The sequence below is a fragment of the Denticeps clupeoides genome, unplaced genomic scaffold (assembly GCF_900700375.1).
Source record: "Denticeps clupeoides unplaced genomic scaffold, fDenClu1.1, whole genome shotgun sequence".
Classification (NCBI taxonomy): Eukaryota; Metazoa; Chordata; class Actinopteri; order Clupeiformes; family Denticipitidae; genus Denticeps; species Denticeps clupeoides.
The window spans coordinates 143236-164296 of record NW_021630114.1 but is presented as its reverse complement, the minus strand read 5'-3'; the positions used below and the strand labels follow the sequence as shown (position 1 = coordinate 164296).

Here is a 21061-nt window from a genome sequence, read left to right as displayed (position 1 = left end):
ATAAACTTGTCTCTGAATAAATGATGGAATCAATTGAACATATAATTATGTTGATTGACTGTACTGCTGGTTGTAGTAGTTGTAATCTAAAAGTAGGTCACTATTCATAGCTTAGTATTTGATTAAATTGTGTGTCCTTGTATATTAAAATAAAAAAGCACTTTTTACCTGCTAGTTTATATTATTTTTCTTGGTGTTTTGCAGTGTAACATTTCCATTTAAAAATGTAGTAAAAAGTCTTTACAGTTGCAGTCAATGTTCTCTATGTAGCTCCTTTATTAATGTATTCATTTACTTTTTCAGTTTACAGATTAGTGTCACAATTACACATGAAGAATACATTTGTTTTAAAACACACCAACCTGGAAGAAATAATTAAAAAAAGCTGATGTGATATGCTGAAATAACAAATACACTCAATATATACAAATCCTACATCATAACTTTACATCTTTTGGTTTGTCATACTAGGGCAGTCTTTGAGCTCAGGCATAATCCTACATACAGTGGCTGCTAATATCATCAGTAGCACTGTGCAATGTAGTTATACAGGAGCAACATCACAGGGTTCAAAATGCTTATTGATTACCGGACTCTAAATGGTTTTCATAAACCTAACCCGTAAAGACTAGGAATATGCACTGTGAGATCATATTTCAGTACTGAAGCCATTCTGCTTCACCATCATGTTTGTCATTTCTGTATGAAATGCCTTGTTGGATCAGTACCCAGCTGATTTTCCCAGTTTCCGTGCATCAGATACAGCGTGGATGCAGCTGCCCTCTTTAGATATACCATTAATTACATTAAAGAACGTCTTTCGAACTTCCACTGTGTGTCCAAGATCTTTAAGGTTCTGCACAACTTCCTGGGTGGAACAGAAGAAGGTATTATTGCATTATAATTTCAGTAAAATATTTAGAATTTATATTAAGGTTGCAGCAAAAAGCATATGCCACAAAATAAATATTCATGAAACATAGTAGATGGCATACATGGTGATCATTTTTGGGTAACCATTCTATACAAAGTTGCATAGTGTGTGACAATCCCAATGAGTCTGCATCACACCGGTCCCTCATCCTTCATCCTATGGGAAGTAAGGCCAAACACCTGACCTGATTTCACCTGACCTGGCAAGAGAGGCGGTTGCATGTAATTCTATAATGTGCAGAGTAAAACTTACAGAACTCCTGGTAGAGGGCTGCACCTTTGCTTCTACCTGCATGAGCATCTGTTTGAATGTCAGAATATTTCGATGCTACTGAAATAAAGCAGCTTCCAGCAAGGCACTGGGAAATGTTACACTGCTTGTTGGTATGTGAGTGGCAATGTAAGTAGCATTTATGATATTTATCAGTTTGAGAATGGGTTCAAACAACCTGTGAATATGCATCACAGGGTAGAAAAACATTGCACTTAACACGTGAATCAATGTCCTCAAAACAGTCACCCTGCACTTTAATCAAACCTCTTGCATGATTCTTATAACTGTGACTATATGACAAGTTACACACAATATTAACTACAGGCTGCAGTAGTAAAATGTTTTTCATAGCAACCCTGTTATTTGTGAGTGTACATCAGTTAAGAATTGTCACCACTTCACCCTGTAACCTGTCATTAGCCTGAGTTGAACAATAATGTGAACAGAAACATAATGAGAAATTCTCTCTTGAGAAGAAATGTTCTTCTTTTAGTGACTGTTGTAAAATCTAGCATTATACACTGCTCAAAAAATAAAGGGAACCCTTAAACAACACAACACACTGATTCACACTGATTTCACATGCTGTTGTGTAAATGGAATAGACAACAGGTGGATTATTAAGACATCTGGGAGGAGATCCACCACCTCATCAGGAGAGTGCCCAGGCGTTGTAGGGAGGTCATACAGGCACCTGAGCCTCATTTTGACTTGTTTTAAGGACATCACCTCAAAGTTGGATCAGTCTGTAGTGTGTTTTTCCACATTTTTTGAGTGTAGCTCCAAATCCAGACCTTCACTGGTTGATAAAAATCACACAAATTATCGATAGAAATCAAGTTTGTCAGTAAAGAACAGGTAGGTAAAGAACAAAGTATTTAATAAGAATATTTTAATCATTCTAATCTAGGATTGCTTATTTTTGAGTTCTCTTTATTTTCTGAGCAGTGTATTAGTTTGTTTTATTACAGGTTGTCCAGTAAACTTGTCCTTTTAAATCTCAAAGCTGCAATGAGCCCAAACATTCATTACCATGTCAAAATTGGGCTCAAAATTCAATGCATTTTTGGAATCCACAAAAACCACAGGAGCAGATATTGCTTCTTCCAAACTCTTTCCAAACCAGAGGTGATTCATAATTGTCTGAAACAGAAATACGTAGTCAATGAACATCAACATCAAAGCAATTTTTTTTTCTAAAATCTGTAATACTTAAAATGCAAAAAGTTAAGTGAAATGTATTAAGAAACAGTTAGGATTATAATCATTCATATTTATTACCCTGTTCAACTACATCTGGGTATTTTCCACAAACACAAAGGGTAGCAGAATTGATCATTTTTCAACTTTAACCTATTGGTCCTGTAATCATGACACTAACCAAGGCCAATGCTGTAGTAATCATACTGCCTCCTGATCCCCCAATCACTATCGTATCCTTCTTAGACCTGGAAAAGAGGATTGCTGGACTCATGGAGGAAGGGGGTCTTTCACCTGAAGTCCAGAAACAAATTACATTTAAGGAATTTGGCAGGTGCTCTATCCAGAGTGACTTATATAAGTGCTTTAAAATAACCATAACAGTTTCTATGATTCTTTTTTTGACTCAGCTGTTAGAACATCTAATAAAATTTCATTCCACCACCTAGGAGCCAAAACAGAGAAGAGTCTTGATTAATGCTTTCCAAGTACCTTGAGATATGGTGGTACCAATGGAGTAGTGTTGAGGATCAGAGTGGTGCATTGTGGTGCAGAGTGAGGAGTGATGAGAGATCTGAGGTAGGAGGGTCTAACCCTCTCTTGGATTTTTAGGCCAGCATTTTAAATTTAATGTAAGCAGCTACAGGAATATATGGAGAGAACATAGTAATAGAGTAGTGTGGTAGAATTTGTGAAGGTTGAAAATAAGTTGTGCTGCAGCCTTTTTATGAAGGCTGGTGGGACAAGACCACATGTTATGGAATTATTAATGATGGATGTGATAAATGGGAGGATGTGTCATAAGAAATAGACTAAATCATTGTGTAAGGAATTGGATCCAATGAACAGGTGGTTAGGCTAGATGGAGTGATGAGTTGTAGGATCTCATCTGAATTTAGGACAGAAAAGTATTCCAATGATAAAGAGGAATCCTAGGGGCAGTGGTGGCCTAGTGGTTAAGGAAGAGGCCCCGTAATCAGAAGGTTGCTGGTTCGAATCCCGATCCGCCAAGGTACCACTGAGGTGCCACTGAGCAAAGCACCGTCCCCACACACTGCTCCCCGGGCGCCGGTCATGGCTGCCCACTGCTCACTCAGGGTGATGGGTTAAATGCAGAGGACAAATTTCACTGTGTGCACCATGTGCTGTGCTGCTGTGTATCACATGTGACAATCATTTCACTTTGGGTATGTAGTACAGGTGGGTCAGTGGTAAATAAATAGCGATTGTGATTTTAAAAAATGGTGTAATTTGCCTTGATTTGTCAATTTTTTTTTGTAAAAGTTACTTCAAATAATTTTAAGATCACGATATGTTGACACCTGACTGTAATTGTGATTTTCCTGCATTTATCTTTCTGCTGCTTGCAGAACCCTATGATTGCTTCATAGGGCATTTAAGAGACAAGGAGCCCAAGCCTCTTGAGGTTTGGATAGAGGTCAAAGAAAATCAATAGATGAATAAAGCGAATATGAGATGAGAGGGTCTGTCAGAAGAAGAGAAAGAAGTGGACAGAGATGTGAAGTGTAGTGGTCTGTAGTTGAAGATGGGTGACTGAAAACTAGGTCTAAGATATGTGTTTTAGACCAGTTGTTGGAGTGGAGGAGAGGAAGAATGTTTTATGGATGATTGAAACCTCCAACGAGGATTAAAGGGGTATCAATAGGGGATGCCCTAAAATGTCTAGTTTATCAACACAGAGTCCAAGGATCCAAAATACAGTAGATCCGAATCCGTAGATTGAGTGGGGAAGAAATAGTAACTGTGTGGAATTCAAAGGAGGGTTAGTGTGCAGAAACTATAGTTATTCAAAGCAGAATGGAACACAAGAAAACAAATATCTGTGTAAAATCATTTTAATTATTTAAAGAATTTTGAAATAGGACTAGACAATAATGCGGATTACCAGCCTGAATTTGGTCCACTTTTCCACAGAAATCAGAAAGCTCATTATTGAGAAGAATGCCTGTTTTTGGAGAATAAAGTCTGGACCCAAATCTGAAAAGACATGTCAACCAAATATGCATGTAAGACAAATTGTTCAGTGACACATGTTGAAATGTTTAACCAATAACAGAAAATGAGATGTAAGATTTCCTTCCAGCATCCAAAGTCATGCATGCTAACTTTTTAGTTTGGATCTGACTAAGAAGTTCTTTCACAACAGTTATTTGGAGAATGGAATAGTGAATAAGCGCGTCTCCAGGTAGGCATTTTGCACTGAGCAGCGTGCCACTTGGTGGTCATGTGCTGTAGGCTAGAGTTGGGTCTGCCCCTTCAAAACGTACACAAAGCAGGAATGGAGGAAAAGCTGTCTTGAGTGTCAGACAGGTCTACAACACAACATTATCATCTTACCGGGAGTTTAGAAAACCACGCCTGTTCTGCTTTCCTTCTGAAAGCGGCTTTGGATTTGCTCTAATGAGCAGAAAATGGTCTGCATTCAGTGTGGTCTGAATTACAACAGATTAGGTTTTCTTCTGCTTATAAATCAAAGTGCCCACTTGGGTGAACTAGACCTTGATTCTTGTATTGGAAAACGTAATGTAAAAATCTTGTGGTAGGTGCAGTGGTGGATTAGTGGGTAAGGAAACAGACCCATACTCTGAACGTTTAAAATCCTTAACTGCCAAGGTGCCACTGAGCAAAGCACCGTCCCCACACACTGCTCCCCACGGGCCTGTCATGGCTGCCCACTGCTCACTAAGGATGACTGTTAAAAGCAGAGGACACATTTTGTTGTGTGCACCGTGTGCTGTGCCGTTTCACAATGACAATCGCTTCACTTTCATTTATGGGCTGCATCATGATACATCAATAATCAAATTGATTGTTTTCTTGATAGTGATTTGGAAGTTTGGCTCTTAATTTACAATCATCTGTAGCCTCACACTTTAGCCTTATTTGGCCAATATGAATGCTTGAACACACATTTATTCTTGCCAAATAAGTCTAAAATATAAGATAAGATGTGCCTTTATTAGTGGGTAAAGTGGGAAAGGAAGGAAGTGGACTGTGCATGATGAGCAGCAAAAAGCACAGACACTATGCCGACTGTATAATAAAAGATTCACTGTACAAGTAAGCAAATAAATAGTCAGAAAAAAAAGAATGTGAGTTGTGTAAAAAAAAAAAAGGCAGTATATACATAAAATGCATTAATATAAATTTGTGAGATTTTACATATGTACAGTGGGTAAATATACACATATTACACTTAAGAGAAAGAGGAGATGGTGTATTGAATGTGTGTGTGTTTTTTTTTTTTTATTCATCTATAATTGTGTGGTCAGTTGTAGAGCCTGACAGTGGTTGACAGGAAAGACCTTCTGAATCTCTGTCCCAAATCGTGGGGGCCACAGCCTGCTACAAAAGGACCTGCTCAGTCCTGTCAGGGTCTCCTGCATGGGGTGGCAGATGTTGTCAAGCAGGGATGACAGCTTAGCCACATTCTCCTGTTACTCACCACCTCCAATGGGTCCAGAGGGCATCATAGAATAGAGCTGGCCCTCCGGATCAGCCTGTACAGAGATGCTACTGTGGTGGAGGATTCGATTAATACATTAAACCAGAAAACTATTATAGACAATTGTTTATTGCAATATGCAACAAAACAGCCAGCCAGTTGACTGATAAGCCCTGCAGCACATTGGGGCGTTCGTTCTTATACAATTTTCTTATCTTTGGTCATATCATAACCATCAAGAAGACCCAAAAGACTGTGGCAATTGTGCGTGTGCTTAACCTTTCATGTTCACTCCCCAGATCCATGTGAAGTAAGTTAAGGGGTGCACCAGCTAAGGGAGGCCTCAAGGACAGACCTTGTCTCCTCAAAGGTCATAAACAGTTTAAGCATTGTACGCCCCGCTGTGTCAATCGGGTCTTCTTTGGAGCATTTCAAACCTCCCCATAAGACTAGCAAGGCCTAACAAATTATCTTGGTTCTTTCCAACCCTCCCAAGCCAGAGTTTCCTGCAGGTATGCATGTGAGTATATGCCCTTTCAATGAGATCATGCAAAGTTCAGACTGTAAATGTGTGAAGGGCCATACTTTGCGCAGGCTGCAAAGGCCCACGAACATACAATGTATTGCACCTACAAGTTACCTGTAGGTGCAATAGATTCTCAAACAAACAAGACCCAGCATTCATGATATGCACGCACTTAAGGCTGTGCAATTGGGAAATTAGTTGAAAGGGGTGTGTTAAAAAAATAGCGGTGTCTGTCGTTGACTACAAACTCAATTTTTTTGTACAAATGTTTTTTTTTCCTAGGAGTTAGCAATCCTGTTAATCACTAAACTAATACTTTGTTGTATTACCACCATTTTTTTTAACTGCTTCACATCTGTGTGGCATGGAGTCAACCAACTTATGGCACCTTTCAGCTGTTATCCCACTGCATGATTCATTTACATTTACGGCATTTACCAGATGCCCTTATCCAGAGCGACTTACAATCAGTAGTTACAGGGACAGTCCCCCCCCCCTGGAGACACTCAGGGTTAAGTGTCTTGCTCAGGGACACAATGGTAGTATGTGGGATTTGAACCTGTGTCTTCTGGTTTACAGGCGAGTGTGTTACCCGCTAGGCTACTACCAGCCATTATTTAACAACATTCCACAATTCATTTACATATCTTGGTTTTGCTTCAGAAACAGCATTTTTGAGATCAAGTTCTCAATTGGATTAATTTTATGGCCAATCCATAAAATTAATTTTGTTGGTTTGGAACCAAGACTTTGCACATTTACTAGTGCGTTTTGGGGTCATGGTCTTGTTTTAAACACCCATGTCCTCTTTAGCATAAGGCAACATGACCTTTTCAAGTATTTTGACATGTGCAAACTGATCCATGATCCCTGGTATGCGATAAATAGGCCCAACACCATAGTAGGAGAAACATGCCCATATCATGATGCTTCAACTAATTGCCCAATTGCACAGCCTTAAGAGCGTGCATATCATGAATGCTGGGTCTTGTTTGTTGTCTGAGAATCTACTGCACCTACTGGTAACTTGTTTGCCATGTAGCAATAAAAAATATAACCTGGATTATTCTGGTTAGTCACGCTGCACTGCTATTATTTTGAACAATACTGTACCCAGCAAACCGCATTGAAATATTTAAGCTGTGACTGGTGCCCTCCAGGACCAAGGTTTGTTACCCCTGGTCTAGGTAAGGACATTCAAGAAGGGTGATTTTCAGGGTAGCTGAGCTTCCTTTAACTCCCCTGTGATCCAAATGATCTGTACCCATACAAAAGTTTATGGTAATTTAGAAATGACTTTCTTTTTCCAATAAAAACTAAAGAGAGTTTGCATATTGTATGGTAACAGGCTGCACACACAGGAAAGGTTTATCAATGGGTTCTATGCAGTAATTTTCCAAGATACTTAACAATAATTATTTAGACTATAGCTCTTCCCTACAATATAAAAAATGACAAAAATTAAGTCATTAACATTGATTTGATAATTTGATTTGAAATAATGGTGTAGTCAAACACACATTTGCTGATGCAGTAGATACTCTTTTAGTGTGAATTTGGGTTTTATAGTGAAGCTTTTAATGTGACAATCGACTAGAATTCAAGTTGTTGATAGTTCCTCTCCTTGTGTGTAGATATATAATTTATTGACAGCAAATTTCAGCTACTATAGCCATTTCCAACATTAAAACATCTAATGTCTTAATGGAGCAAAACAAGGACATTTCTAAGTGACCCGAAACTTTCAAAGAGTAGTGTACATGTATCTCCCAAAGAGAATATAATAAGGAAATGTGGGTACTTGGGTACTTACATGTGATTGATTGTGCTTGTCACTGACACAGCAGAACCATCTTCAGCAAGTACGGACAAGTGAGTGGTGCCCCAGCTATCCAGGTATGGTGTGACGTTATAGTGCTGAGGACCATAAGTCTGACTACTGCTGATCAGGGCCCTCATTTTCATTGCAAAGCCCTCCTGGGTCATTTTTAATGGTTCCTGTGCATTAGAAGCAGTGATGGAAATTAACATTTTCATTGTGGCTGCTGGGAGAATAATTCTCCTAGTGACTTGTATTTTTTTTTTTTTAATCAAAGAGTTTACAGAGTTTTTTTTTAAGCAGTTGACAGCCACAAAAGGCACCTGGGGAAAAGTGTGTGGGGATGGTGCTTTGCTCAGTGGTACACCTCGGCAGTTTTGGTTTGAACCAGCAACCTTCTGATCACGGGTTTGCAATTGCAGATGCAATAAAATAGTTAATGAAAAGGCGGGTTTTTTTCAATTTTAAATAACTTTTTTTTTGTGGTTTGAATACATATCTAAAAGATATCATTTTAGATAATTCAGATAATGTGACTACCTCTTCAAACGTAAAATTCCTGAATGGTGCAACAAAGGGGAAATAGTCTCAGTAACTGAAAGTCTGTCGTATTCTAACCAATCAGAGATTGTAAAGGGTGGGTCCTGCTTCTGATTGGCCGAGGACATTTTAGTTATTTACTACCCGGCATACCCCCTGTGATCAACAGGTGCAGGGTCACTACTGGTACCCAAAGTACAGAAGGACACGTATTTTTCTCTTATTGGACAATCACAAACCCTGCACTGACACCACTTGCAGGCTCACTCAGGGTCAAGTGTGGAGGGCCTGTCGAAGCCCATTGAGAAATACTGTATATGATTTTGGGCTACATAAGAAATAAATAAATGTTGTTATTCCAGCATAATTGAAACATAATTTCAGTAAGTTACCTTTCTTGTAGAATTATACTTCAAATAAATAACTTTATTATCCAGATTGATATTCATTTACAGCTCAACATTGACTCTATAGAGGGCAATTTAAACAAAAGAAAAGTGAACCTGTAACGCTGCATTTTTAAATTCAATGGCATGAAAAAAGTTAGGCGCAACAGAATCAGCATCAGAATATCTTTGTAATACTAGAACTAAATTAGGTTCAGTCCCTGAGTAAGAGAGGTATCTTAAATACTGCATTGAAAAAAAGCTAGCTTAAGACATATATTACTATAATACAAATTTAATACAGAATATGATACAAAATATAAAATGTAAAGGGTGAGATGAAAAACCTTATTGAGTTGGAGGAGGAAAGGTGTGTTAAATGTCATTAAGTGCCCTGATTGCAACATGGTAGAAGCTGTTGTTAAGTCTGTTTGTCCTGGTTTCATACTCCTGTATCTCTTGCTTGATGGCAGCAATCGGCACTGGTCATGGTCATTTCAACCCTATTAAAGAGCATGAATTAATCAAATTAATCTCATCATCAAATCAATGTACTTGCGCTTTAGATCCGATTCAAACAAGGCTCCTTAAGCAAATAGCACCCAATGTTATAAATTCTATCCTCAAAATTGTTAACTCGTCGCTTAGCACCGGCCACGTACCAAGTTCGTTCAAGGTAACAGTCATTAGACCCCTGATTAAAAAGCCGGAACCTGATCGCAGTCAGCTTTCAAATTACAGACCGATATCCAACCTTCCGTTCATATCAAAAATCTTAGAAAAAGTCGTAGCCCAGCAGCTGAGCACATATCTAGACTGTAACAATATCCACGAAGTATATCAATCAGGATTTAGACCTCATCATAGCACTGAGACAGCGCTGGTTAAAGTGGTTGGCCTCTGATCAGGGACTCATTTCGCTGCTTGTCCTGCTTGATCTGAGTGCAGCGTTTGACACTATCGATCACGCTATTCTTCTTGCCAGGTTAGAGAATGTTATCGGGATTAAGGGAACAGCCCTTGAATGGTTCAGATCATATTTGACCAACCGATATCAGTTTGTGGACATCAATGGTGTTTCGTCTTCACATAGTAAAGTAGAGTTTGGTGTTCCACAAGGTTCTGTCCTAGGTCCATTACTTTTTTCTCTATACATGTTACCTTTAGTCGACGTCATCCGCAAACACGGTATTAGCTTTCATTGCTACGCTGACGACACACAGCTGTATCTGTCAGCAATGCCAGATCAGAGGCAGCAGCTGAACAATATAGAGAATTGTCCGAAGGACATTAGACAGTGGATGCTCACCAACTTTCTCCTGTTAAACCCTGACAAGACAGAAGCGCTTGTACTTGGGCCTCAAGCAGCCAGACGTAAGCTGGCTGACTACACAATAACCCTGGATAGCCTTTCTATCTCACCGAGTATTGAAGTGATGGATCTAGGTGTCATCATTGATGCAGGTCTCTCATTCAGTTCGCACGTAGATAATGTCACTAGAATAGCATTCTTTCACCTTAGAAATATTGCGAAAATAAGAAATATAATCTCAATGCATGATGCTGAAAAGTTGGTCCATGCATTTATTACATCAAGGTTAGATTACTGCAATGCATTACTGTCTGGATGCTCTAGTAGATGCATGAGTAAACTCCAGCTAGTACAGAATGCTGCAGCCAGAGTACTAACCAGAACCAGGAAATTTGACCACATCACCCCAGTCTTACAATCACTGCACTGGTTACCCATCAAATTTAGGATTGACTACAAAATCCTACTTTTAACCTATAAAGCTCTAAATGGTCTCGCCCCACAGTACCTGAGTGAACTTTTGGTTCTTTACGAACCGCCACGCCCCCTTCGATCAATGCGTGCGGGGTCACTACTGGTACCAAAGGTGCAGAAGGTCACAGCTGGGAGCAGATCCTTCTCCTATAGAGCTCCGCAGTTGTGGAACAGCTTGCCTGTCAGTGTCCGGGATTCAGACACAGTCTCAGTGTTTAAATCCAATCTCAAAAATCTGTTTTCTCTGGCTTTTTGCTAAAGTCCTAGACCCTCATTTCACTTCATTTTGATGCAGTGTCAATTATAAAGTCCAGTTTATCACACAGTCCCCCTGTTAGACACAGACAAAGTTAAATTCACCCTAGTTAGGCTGTCCTAGTTAGGGTACCGGGCCACTGTAGCACCAATATACCACTATAACCACATATTTCAGTATCGGTCGTACAGTGCAACCGTCTGCCGCTGCTTCTGTTTGTTTTTCTCCGAGACACGGAATCAAGCACCCAGACTACTGGCAGACCCCAGTGAAGAGACCAGCAAATACATCCTGGTTCCTGACAACTGCTTTACAAGGACAAAACATGAAACAAACCAGAGGGTCACCACAGCCACCACCACCGTTACAACTACAGCTTCAGGGATCTTCAAATGGACCAGTAACATCATTACGGACACGTAATCTAGACCATGACACTGAATACATCCTGGACTTCTCCAATCCTACAACTGTAGGACTTATCATTATATCATATCCAACCCTGCACTGACACCATTTGCAGGCTCACTCTACCCTGGAAGGGGGTCCCTCTCTCTATCACTCCTTCCCAACGTTTCTTCCTTTCTTTTTTTCCTCTCCTAGAGTTTTTTTGTGTGGAGTTTTTCCTTGTGTGCAGAAGGGTCAAGTGTGGGGGGTGTCAACTGTAGGGCCTGTCAAAGCCCATTGAGACTTACTGTATGTGATTTTGGGCTATATAAGAAATAAATGTTGTTGTTGTTGATGATCGGGTTGTGAGGAGTCCTTTATGATGTTTTGTGCTCTCTTTGAGGCAGCGAGAGCTGTGCAGTTAGTCCTGAGAGGATAAATAACAGCCAATGATTTTCTGGGCAGTCTTCACAATCTGCTGCAGTGATTGTTGTGCTGTTGTGCAGCTGGAAAACCGTATGCAGAGGCAGGAGCACAGGATGCTCTCAATACAACACCAGCAGTTTAAGAGGTTTTTTTCCCTGAGAACCTTCACCAGCTCAGTTGAGTTCGCACCCCAGGACAGGTCCTCCTTAATGTGAATGTCCAGGAAGCGGACGCCGGACACCCTCTTGATGATATGACTCCAGACCAGTCTCTCAAAGCTCTTCATTAGGACTGGAGTGAGCGATACTGGCCGAGTGTCATTCAGACAGGTCATGGATTTTATTTGGTAACAGGACTAAGTGGAGGTTTTCAGGCAGGGTGGGACAGGCTGGCTGAAGATCTCGGTGAAGACCGAGTCCAGTTGCTCTGCACAGTTCCTCAGCACACTGCTGGGACCTGCCACCTTCCTGGGGTTGACAGCCTTGAGCGAGCGTCTCACTTCATGTTCCTCCCACTTAAGGGTGGGGGTGAAGTTGCTGTGAGCTGCTGCTGTTGCATTTGGAATAGCTGCCTCTGGTGGTTCAGCTCCTCTGCCATTGAGGCATCACCTTCAGCAGCTCCATGACTGGTCCTGTAGTTGATGTGCTGAACTCCCTTACAAACCTGCCTGCTGTTGTTGCTGTCAAGGTACTTCTCGATCCTCCTCTTAAACAGGCCCTTCTCAAAAAATTAGCATATTGTGATATTCATTATTTCCTGTAATGTACTGATAAACAGACTTTCATATATTTTAGATTCATTACACACAACTGAAGGTAGGTCAAGCCTCATATTGTTTTAATATTGATGATTTTGGCATACAGCTCATGAAAACCCAAAGTTCCTATCTCAAAAAATGAGCATATCATGAAAAGGTTCTCTAAACGAGCCATTAACCTAATCATCTGAATCAACTAATTATCTCTAAAAGATTCCTGAGGCTTTTAAAAACTCCCAGCCTGGTTCATTACTCAAAACCGCATTCATGGGTAAGACTGCCGACCTGACTGCTGTCCAGAAGGCCATCATTGACACCCTCAAGCAAGAGGGGAAGACACAGAAAGAAATTTCTGAACGAATAGGCTGTTCCCAGAGTGCTGTATCAAGGCACCTCAGTGGGAAGTCTGTGGGAAGGAAAAAGTGTGGCAGAAAACGCTGCACAACGAGAAGAGGTGACCAGACCCTGAGGAAGATTATGCAGAAGGACCGATTCCAGACCTTGGGGGACTGAGTCTGGAGTAGGAAAAGCCAGAGCCACCGTGCACAGGCGTGTGCAGGAAATGGGCTACAGGTGCCGCATTCCCCAGGTCAAGCCACTTTTGAACCAGAAACCACGGCAGAAGCACTCAGTGGTCCAAAGTACTTTTTTCGGATGAAAGCTAATTTTGCATGTCGTTCGGAAATCAAGGTGCCAGAGTCTGAAGGAAGACTGGGCAGAGAGAAATGCCAAAATGCCTGAAGACCAGTGTCAAGTACCCACAGTCAGTGATGGTCTGGGGTGCCATGTAAGCTGCTGGTGTTGGTCCACTGTGTTTTATCAAGGGCAGGGTCAATGCAGCTAGCTATCAGGAGATTTTGGAGCACTTCATGCTTCCATCTGCTGAAAAGCTTTATGGAGATGAAGATCTCCACAGATCTCCACAGTGCCGAAACCACTGGAAAATGGTTTACTGACCATTGTATTTCTGTGCTCAATTGGCCTGCCAACTCTCCTGACCTGAACCCCATAGATAATCTGTGGGATATTGTGAAGAGAAAGTTGAGAGACACAAGACCCAACACTCTGGATGAGCTTAAGGCCGCTATCGAAGCATCCTGGGCCTCCATAACACCTCAGCAGTGCCACAGACTGATTGCCTCCATGCCACGCCGCATTGAAGCAGTCATTTCTGCAAAAGGATTCCCGACCAAGTATTGAGTGCATAACTGAACATGATTATTTGAAGGTTGACTTTTTTTTTTTTTTTTTTTAATTGGTCTGATGAAATATGCTATTCAAGATAGGAATGTTGGGTTTTCATGAGCTGTATGCCAAAACCATCAATATTAAAAATATAAAAGGCTTGTACTACCTTCAGTTGTGCGTGATGAATCTAAAATATATGAAAGTCTAATGTTTATCAGCACATTACAGGAAATAATGAACTTTATCACAATATGCAAAAAACTGTCAGTGTGGAGTGCCAGGACAGGATGTTCAAAAAAAGTCTCAGTTGGTTCAGTCACAGCAGTCCTGTAGCTGCAGAGAAGCATCATCAGGCCAGGTTGTGATGGATCTTGTGATAGTTGGAGCAGATTTGTGGAAGGGGTGTATGATATAATCAGCAGCAGTGACATGTGGTCAGACTGGGCCAGGTGTGGGAGCTTGATGTTCATGTAGACCTTATCTAGCGTGGTAGCTCCTCTGGTAGCACAGTTTAATATGCTGCTTTTTGTCACTACGTTTGCACACCAGTTGTTGATATAAATACACAAACCATCTCCTCTGCTCTTAACGGAGTATTGTTCTGTTGTGGCAGTTGTACTTTTTGTACTAAAAGTAAAACTCACATAAATACACATAAAATGACACTCCGGAGGGGAGAGCACCGAGCCGCTGCAACTGTGTGTGCCGGCATCTTGCAACCAGCAAAAAAGTTAGTCTAGAGCTCTGCTTTACTGGCAAATCGCATGGTGCAGAACACGAACTATCTAGCTCCAACAGCTCCAACATCTCCAACACTAGCTCCAACACTTTCACATTCACTGCTCAGTTACAATTTATCCTACACAGCTATTGTGCGCCAATTGGCTGACGTCAACGTATTTCAACCGCAAAGCACTCACACAGTAATCTGAAGGTTGCCGGTTCCTGAACCACCAAGGTGTCACTGAGGTGCCACTGAGCAACGCACCATCCCCACACACTGCTCTCTGGGTACCTGGGCACCTCATGGCTGCCCACTGCTCACTAAGGGTGAAGGTTAAAAGCAGAGGACACATTTTGTTGTGTGCACCGTGTGCCATGCTGCAGTGTATCACAATGACAATCACTTCACTTTTATTTACATTTTGCTTAGCATCCCAAGTTTTTTTTTTAAACTGGGGTTGTATTTGAAAGACTTATGAATGATTTGTGGCAAGGAGCTCTTGACACCCTGGAATAAAAGGAACTGAAAAACAGTTTTATGTTCACATACCCTTTCAGAACCAAATCTGGGATCCCGCAGGAACTTCTTCAGACTGTTAGCAAATTTACATGTCTCCACATAGCGGTGAAAGGTAAGTGTTTTCTGTTTCCCTCTTAGCGACTCTGAAGATAGATTATAACCTGCAGAGAAACGTGTTAAATTATACACAGTGGGCCCCACATCTGGACCAAATGTCACTGTAAATTCAGAGACCGACTATTGGCCTTAATTAGATTCCAAAGTGATTTAGAAACCCTTTTTCTATGTCTCATTGTACACTGAAACGAAAGCATAGAACAAAAAAAACCATTTGAAATCATGGAATACTTTTATAACTCAAAGTTCAATAGGTCAAGTAGTATCTAGCTGTACCAGTCTACACATGTAATGTTCATGAAAGCTAAAGTCAATTCTTCTGCCTGACTAGACAAGCCTGCTTGCAATTCCAAGAATGACTAAATTAAATGATCATAAGTCTGCAGTACAACAGCAGCTCACCTCTCATAGTGTTTAATATGAAGCTGAGTGTAGCACCCCCAGCTGGTGGAGGTGGGATATACATATCAAAATCTCCCAGTGGCACCTTCCACGCACTGGTCACAGATACTTCGAATGAGTTCAGGTCCTCCAAGGACAAGATTCCCCCTGACATTCAGAACCAGTGATACAAAGCCAGTTAAATCAGTTAGAAGTAGCACGTTTTCACTCTGCTATAATCAGCATGTCTTAAAACACAAACCACAAAAAAAGAACAAGCTAAGACATCATAACTGTAATAATGGAATGGTATGCACCTCAGAATTTTTTATTAATTAAGTGTTCATTCATAATGGGTTACCTGCATCCTTTATATCACTAATTAAGCTTCTGGCTATTTCTCCTGTGTAGAAAGCATCTGCACCCTTCTCTGCAATGACTTCCAGGGTATCAGCAAGTTTTTCAAACCTCAGGGTGTCTCCTTCCTTCAGCAGCTTCCCATTTTTATCTGTGAACAACTTCCTGTAATCGGAGCAGTTGTAAATATGTGTACTTTCATGTAAATATAAAAGGGTAATTCCAGCATCTTAAACCCAGTAGGATTATTTGGTCTGGTGAAACAAACCTTCTCATTCACAAACAATGCCTAACGCGCTTCTAAAAGAAAGGTCCAAATTTTCCAAAAATTCACTTTTGCTAATATAGTGTATTTCTTTTCTTTACTTTACTTGGCAGATGCTTTTATCCAAAACGACTTACAAGAGGAAGACACCAGCAATTCTTATTCGGTTTTTGAGTTACAAAACTATGAGTCCTGATAAGGCCTGACCTGTCAGGAATAGAACATGCAGGGGAATTGTTAGGTGCTAGACAATTTTTTTTGTGAGTGTGTGCACGTGTGCAAGTGTTACATTTGTCTGAAATACTTGTGGGTTTTCAGCTGCTTCTTAAAGTTGGTGGTAGTCTCGGCAAGTTGAATGGAGCAGGACAAGTTGTTCCACCAGCCAGGGACAACAAAGGAGAACAGAGCCAATTGGGATCGGAGACCCCGTGAAGAGGGGATTTTCAGTCTGGTTTCATTTGCAGATCTGAGAGGGTGTGCAGGAGTGTAACTGGCTTGTATTGTGTTGGTGTAAGAGGGAGAACTTCCATTTACAGCCCTGTAGGCAGCATCAAGGATTTAAACTCAATGCGAGTAGCTACCGGGAGCCGGTGGAGAGAGGTGAGAAGAGGCATGACATGGGTGTGTTTCGGCTGATTGAAGATGAGGCGGGCTGGACCATTTTGGACCATCTGGAGTGGTTTATGGTGAATGCAGTGGCTCCAGCCAGGAGAGTTATAATAGTCAAGTTTCGAGATGACCATTGCCTGGAAGAGGAGCTGCATAGCTGCCTAAACAAAGTGGCCTACATCTTCCAGTCGTTCAAATTCCAGCTAAATGCTCATTAGCTTGTGTTCCTGTTTATCTCAGTCATCTAGTAGGTAATGAGATGTTAATGATGTACCCAGATTCACAATCTACATGTGAATCTCCATCTTACCGAAGCTGCAGTGTCTTGTCTTGTAACATGTACAGAAATCGAGCAAGAACAGGTGACAGTGGGATACCCTCCCTGGCCATTTTGATAGTGGGCTGGAAGAGACTGGCCCAGGGCAGTTTCCCATACTGCCTGTGAACCTCCTCATAGGCCCGGACCTCACCGGGAACACCGATCCACTCAGTACCTGGAGTTAAGAAAACCATATTCTTCATTTAGCTGCCTTTTCCCTCATTCTGACCTTTATAAAAAAGAATGCAAAGGAAGAATAAATGTTCATGTGAGAATCTCATATGATTCCCCGTTTTCTTTGAATATAGACTAAAATCAAATTCCAAACCGATTTGAGCAAAACAGACCTGCCAGGTTTAAAGCATATTGTACATGCTTCTCAGAGAGGAAAACCACATGGACAATTCCCCGTTGAGACAACGACTGGGACTGTATATACACTGCTCAAAAAAAAAAAAAAAAAAAATCCTAGATATGATCAATAACATATTCTTATTAAATACTTTGTTCTTAGTTGAATATTCTGACAACAAAAGAACAAATGTATCAACCCATCAATGTTTGATTTGGAGTCTAAAACTGGAAAAACACAATACAGGCTGAGCCAACTTTGATGTCTGTGGCCTCCAAGTGCCTGTATGACCTCCCTACAACTCCTGGGCATGCTCCTGCTGAGGTGGTCTCCTGAGAGTCCTCCTCCCAGACCTGGACTAAAGCATCCACTGACAGTCTGTTGGTGGATATAGCATTGACCAGCATTCAAAAGTGACCAAAATATCAGGAAGAAAGCATAGAAACTGACAAGTGGTCTGTGGAACCACCTGCAGAACCACGCCTTTATTGGGGAGGTCTTGCTAATTTCCACCTGTTGTCTATTCCATTTGTACAACAGCATGTGAAATTGATGATCAATCAGTGTTGCTTCCTAAGTGGACAGTTTGGGGAGTGTGTGTGCAAGTGTGTCATGCACTGGTTGGTGTGAAATAATGAAGATGATAAAAATAATCATTCCGAAGACACTGCAGCATACCTGGAAGTGACTGAAAGGATTGTGTGCATTTCTTCAGCAGTTCAGGGTTGAAATTCTTTGGCACAGTTTCCCGGGCATTGATGATTTGAACTTTTCCTGTGCATGGACGAATTCTCAGTGATAGTATCTTCTTAACAGCATGACAAAAGCACATTAATGAAATTCTGATCTTACCACTTGCATCACGGATGGTGAAGATTGAGCCCCCGCCAACTCCCATACTCTGTGGGTGAATGACAGAAGTGCACAACAGAGCAGCAATAGCACTATCTACTGCAGATCCCCCAAGCTTCAGAATGTCTCTAGTTCAGAAAAAATAGAGTAAATGTTAGATAGAAATGGACCAATTCTGCTTTCTCAGTTCCAATTCCTGGCCAATCCTGAGGACTGATCGAATATTAGTATTTAATGAATAAACTACGGCCCCATAATCAGAAGGTTGCCGGTTCGAGTCCCCACACACTGCTCCCCGGGCACCTGTCGTGGCTGCCCACTGCTCAGGGTGATGGTTAAATACAGAGGACACGTTTTGCTGTGTCAACGTGTGCTGTGCTGCTGTGTATCACAAGTGACAAGTCACTGCATCTTTTTTCACTTGAATATTATGATAATAGTAAAACACAACATAAGGATGTCAGAAGAGCAACCAATAAAATGTAGGCCTATGTATGAGACAGATGTTCTACACTCTTAGACATGTTTTAAATACTTAAATGTCAGAGTTATAATAAAATCTTTCCTTTCCTACAAAATGCCGGATGTGCTGCTGAGAAGTGGGATGAGGAAGTTTACAGGGCCCGACGTCCCGGGGCTATTCCAGCCCTGCCCATCGGGCTACCGTCTTATCGCTCATTAGCTTCCTATTCAGCATGACGAGGGAAATCCCCCGTAGCGAGTTTCAACGTGTCACAGAGACCGTGTGCGTGTGTAAAATGGATGGATTTACGATGGATTTAAATAAGACAGGTTCCAAAAAAAAAGCGGAAAAGTGATGACAAATCCGACAATGAGGCAAAAAGCAAGCATAGCTTTCCATACAATTTCTGAACAAGCCAAATAACAATGTTCTGCCAGGTGTGTCGTGAGTTTCCAGAGCTTTCTGACTCGACAAGCTCCTCTGGGTCTTTCCTAAAACGACTGGTCCCGGCAACAATCACAACCCATGCGAGATCTCCGCGGCACAAGTCTGCAGCATCTTTCCCAGAATAAAAAACCACTAAAATAAACCCAACGGAAGACATGTAGAGAGCAGCGTCCTCCCTGGTCCTTCTGGAGTTCCTAATAATGAGGCTGCTTTCCATCTATAGTGAACTGCTGATACTGTACTTCATATAGAAATCTTTATTCCATACATTCCTCGTGGTTAAAACGTTTTGCTTTTCATTGTGAGACCTGTAAAATGTAATACAGGACGTTTTGCCTTGTAAATAAGGTAATTTTATTCAGAAATAGATATTGACTGCGGGGACCAGGCAGGACAGTATTGCGCGACAGAAGGAGATTAAATTTGAGCTGACGGGACAGTAAACTGTCGCCATTGCGAGCCGCCACATGCCAACTTCACGTTTCATACTTTCAGCTCGATATAAAACCGTATTCGCCGTCGTGTCCCCGAACTTACCGACCGACCTCCGAGCAGGTCCGGGAGTCCGCGGCCACCGCGGCTCTCCGGAAAGCCGTGGTCGTGGAAGAAAGTCACGCAGAGGACAACCACGAGCACCAGGAGGACGAGCGCCACACACACGCACACCTTCACCCGGCAAGGAGCCATGTCTGCAGACCCAGGGGGACCCAGGAGGACCCAGGAGGACCCAGGGGGACCCAGGAGGACCCAGGAGGACCCAGGAGGACCCAGGAGGACCCGGTCCTCACACTTCCGCAGGACCGCAGGACGGGCTGAAGACCCCGGACACCCAGGAGGACCCAGGAGGACCCGGTCCTCACACTTCCGCAGGACGGGCTGAAGACCCCGGACACCCAGGAGGACCCAGGAGGACCCGGTCCTCACACTTCCGCAGGACGGGCTGAAGACCCCGGACACCCAGGAGGACCCAGGAGGACCCGGTCCTCACACTTCCGCAGGACGGGCTGAAGACCCCGGACACCCAGGAGGACTCAGGAGGACCCGGTCCTCACACTTCCGCAGGACGGGAAGACGGGGGTGGGAGGGACATTTCAACAGTGTTACAACGACAATAAAAATACAACAGGTGACACTTTAAATTTGGTGTCAATTCATCTTTTATTAACTCTTAAATCTAAAGCTGGCTATGATGCACATTTTAAACCTGACATTCCAAATGGAATTTTGCACACATGGAAACTCTGTAGGGACAAGAAGTGCAAACTTCTGCCTTGTTTAATTCTCATCATTTCCTGGGGTGTTTGGGACGGTCCTTCTGGTAACACTTCCTGTGTTTGGTGACATGGGTGAACCCCCCTCTACCACTACTACCCCCCCCCCCCCCCCCACACACACACACACAAAAAAAATATTAAGAAATATGTATGAAGATCTTTTACTGAAAATCTGTTGTCTGTGCCATACTGAAATGTAACCAGATAAACATGTATTTGGCTTTGACCTTTTCTTGTCCATCTTCCATTGTGTTAATTTTGCACTCCAGTATTAACAGCCATCTTCCAACTCCAAGATCACCCCAAGGAATAGACACTTTTCCTCGAAGCGGCCCTGTAATCAGAAGGTTGCTGGATCGAATCACTGAGCAAAACACCATCCCCACACACTGCTCCCCGGGCGTCTGTCAGGCTGCCCACTGCTCACTCAGGCTGATG

General features: G+C 42.0%; 1 pseudogene; it reads right to left on the bottom strand.

The window, feature by feature from the left end:
• Positions 1–252: 252 nt before the first annotated feature.
• LOC114783746 (glutathione hydrolase 5 proenzyme-like) lies at positions 253–20320 on the bottom strand (annotated as a pseudogene).
• Positions 20321–21061: the final 741 nt, after the last annotated feature.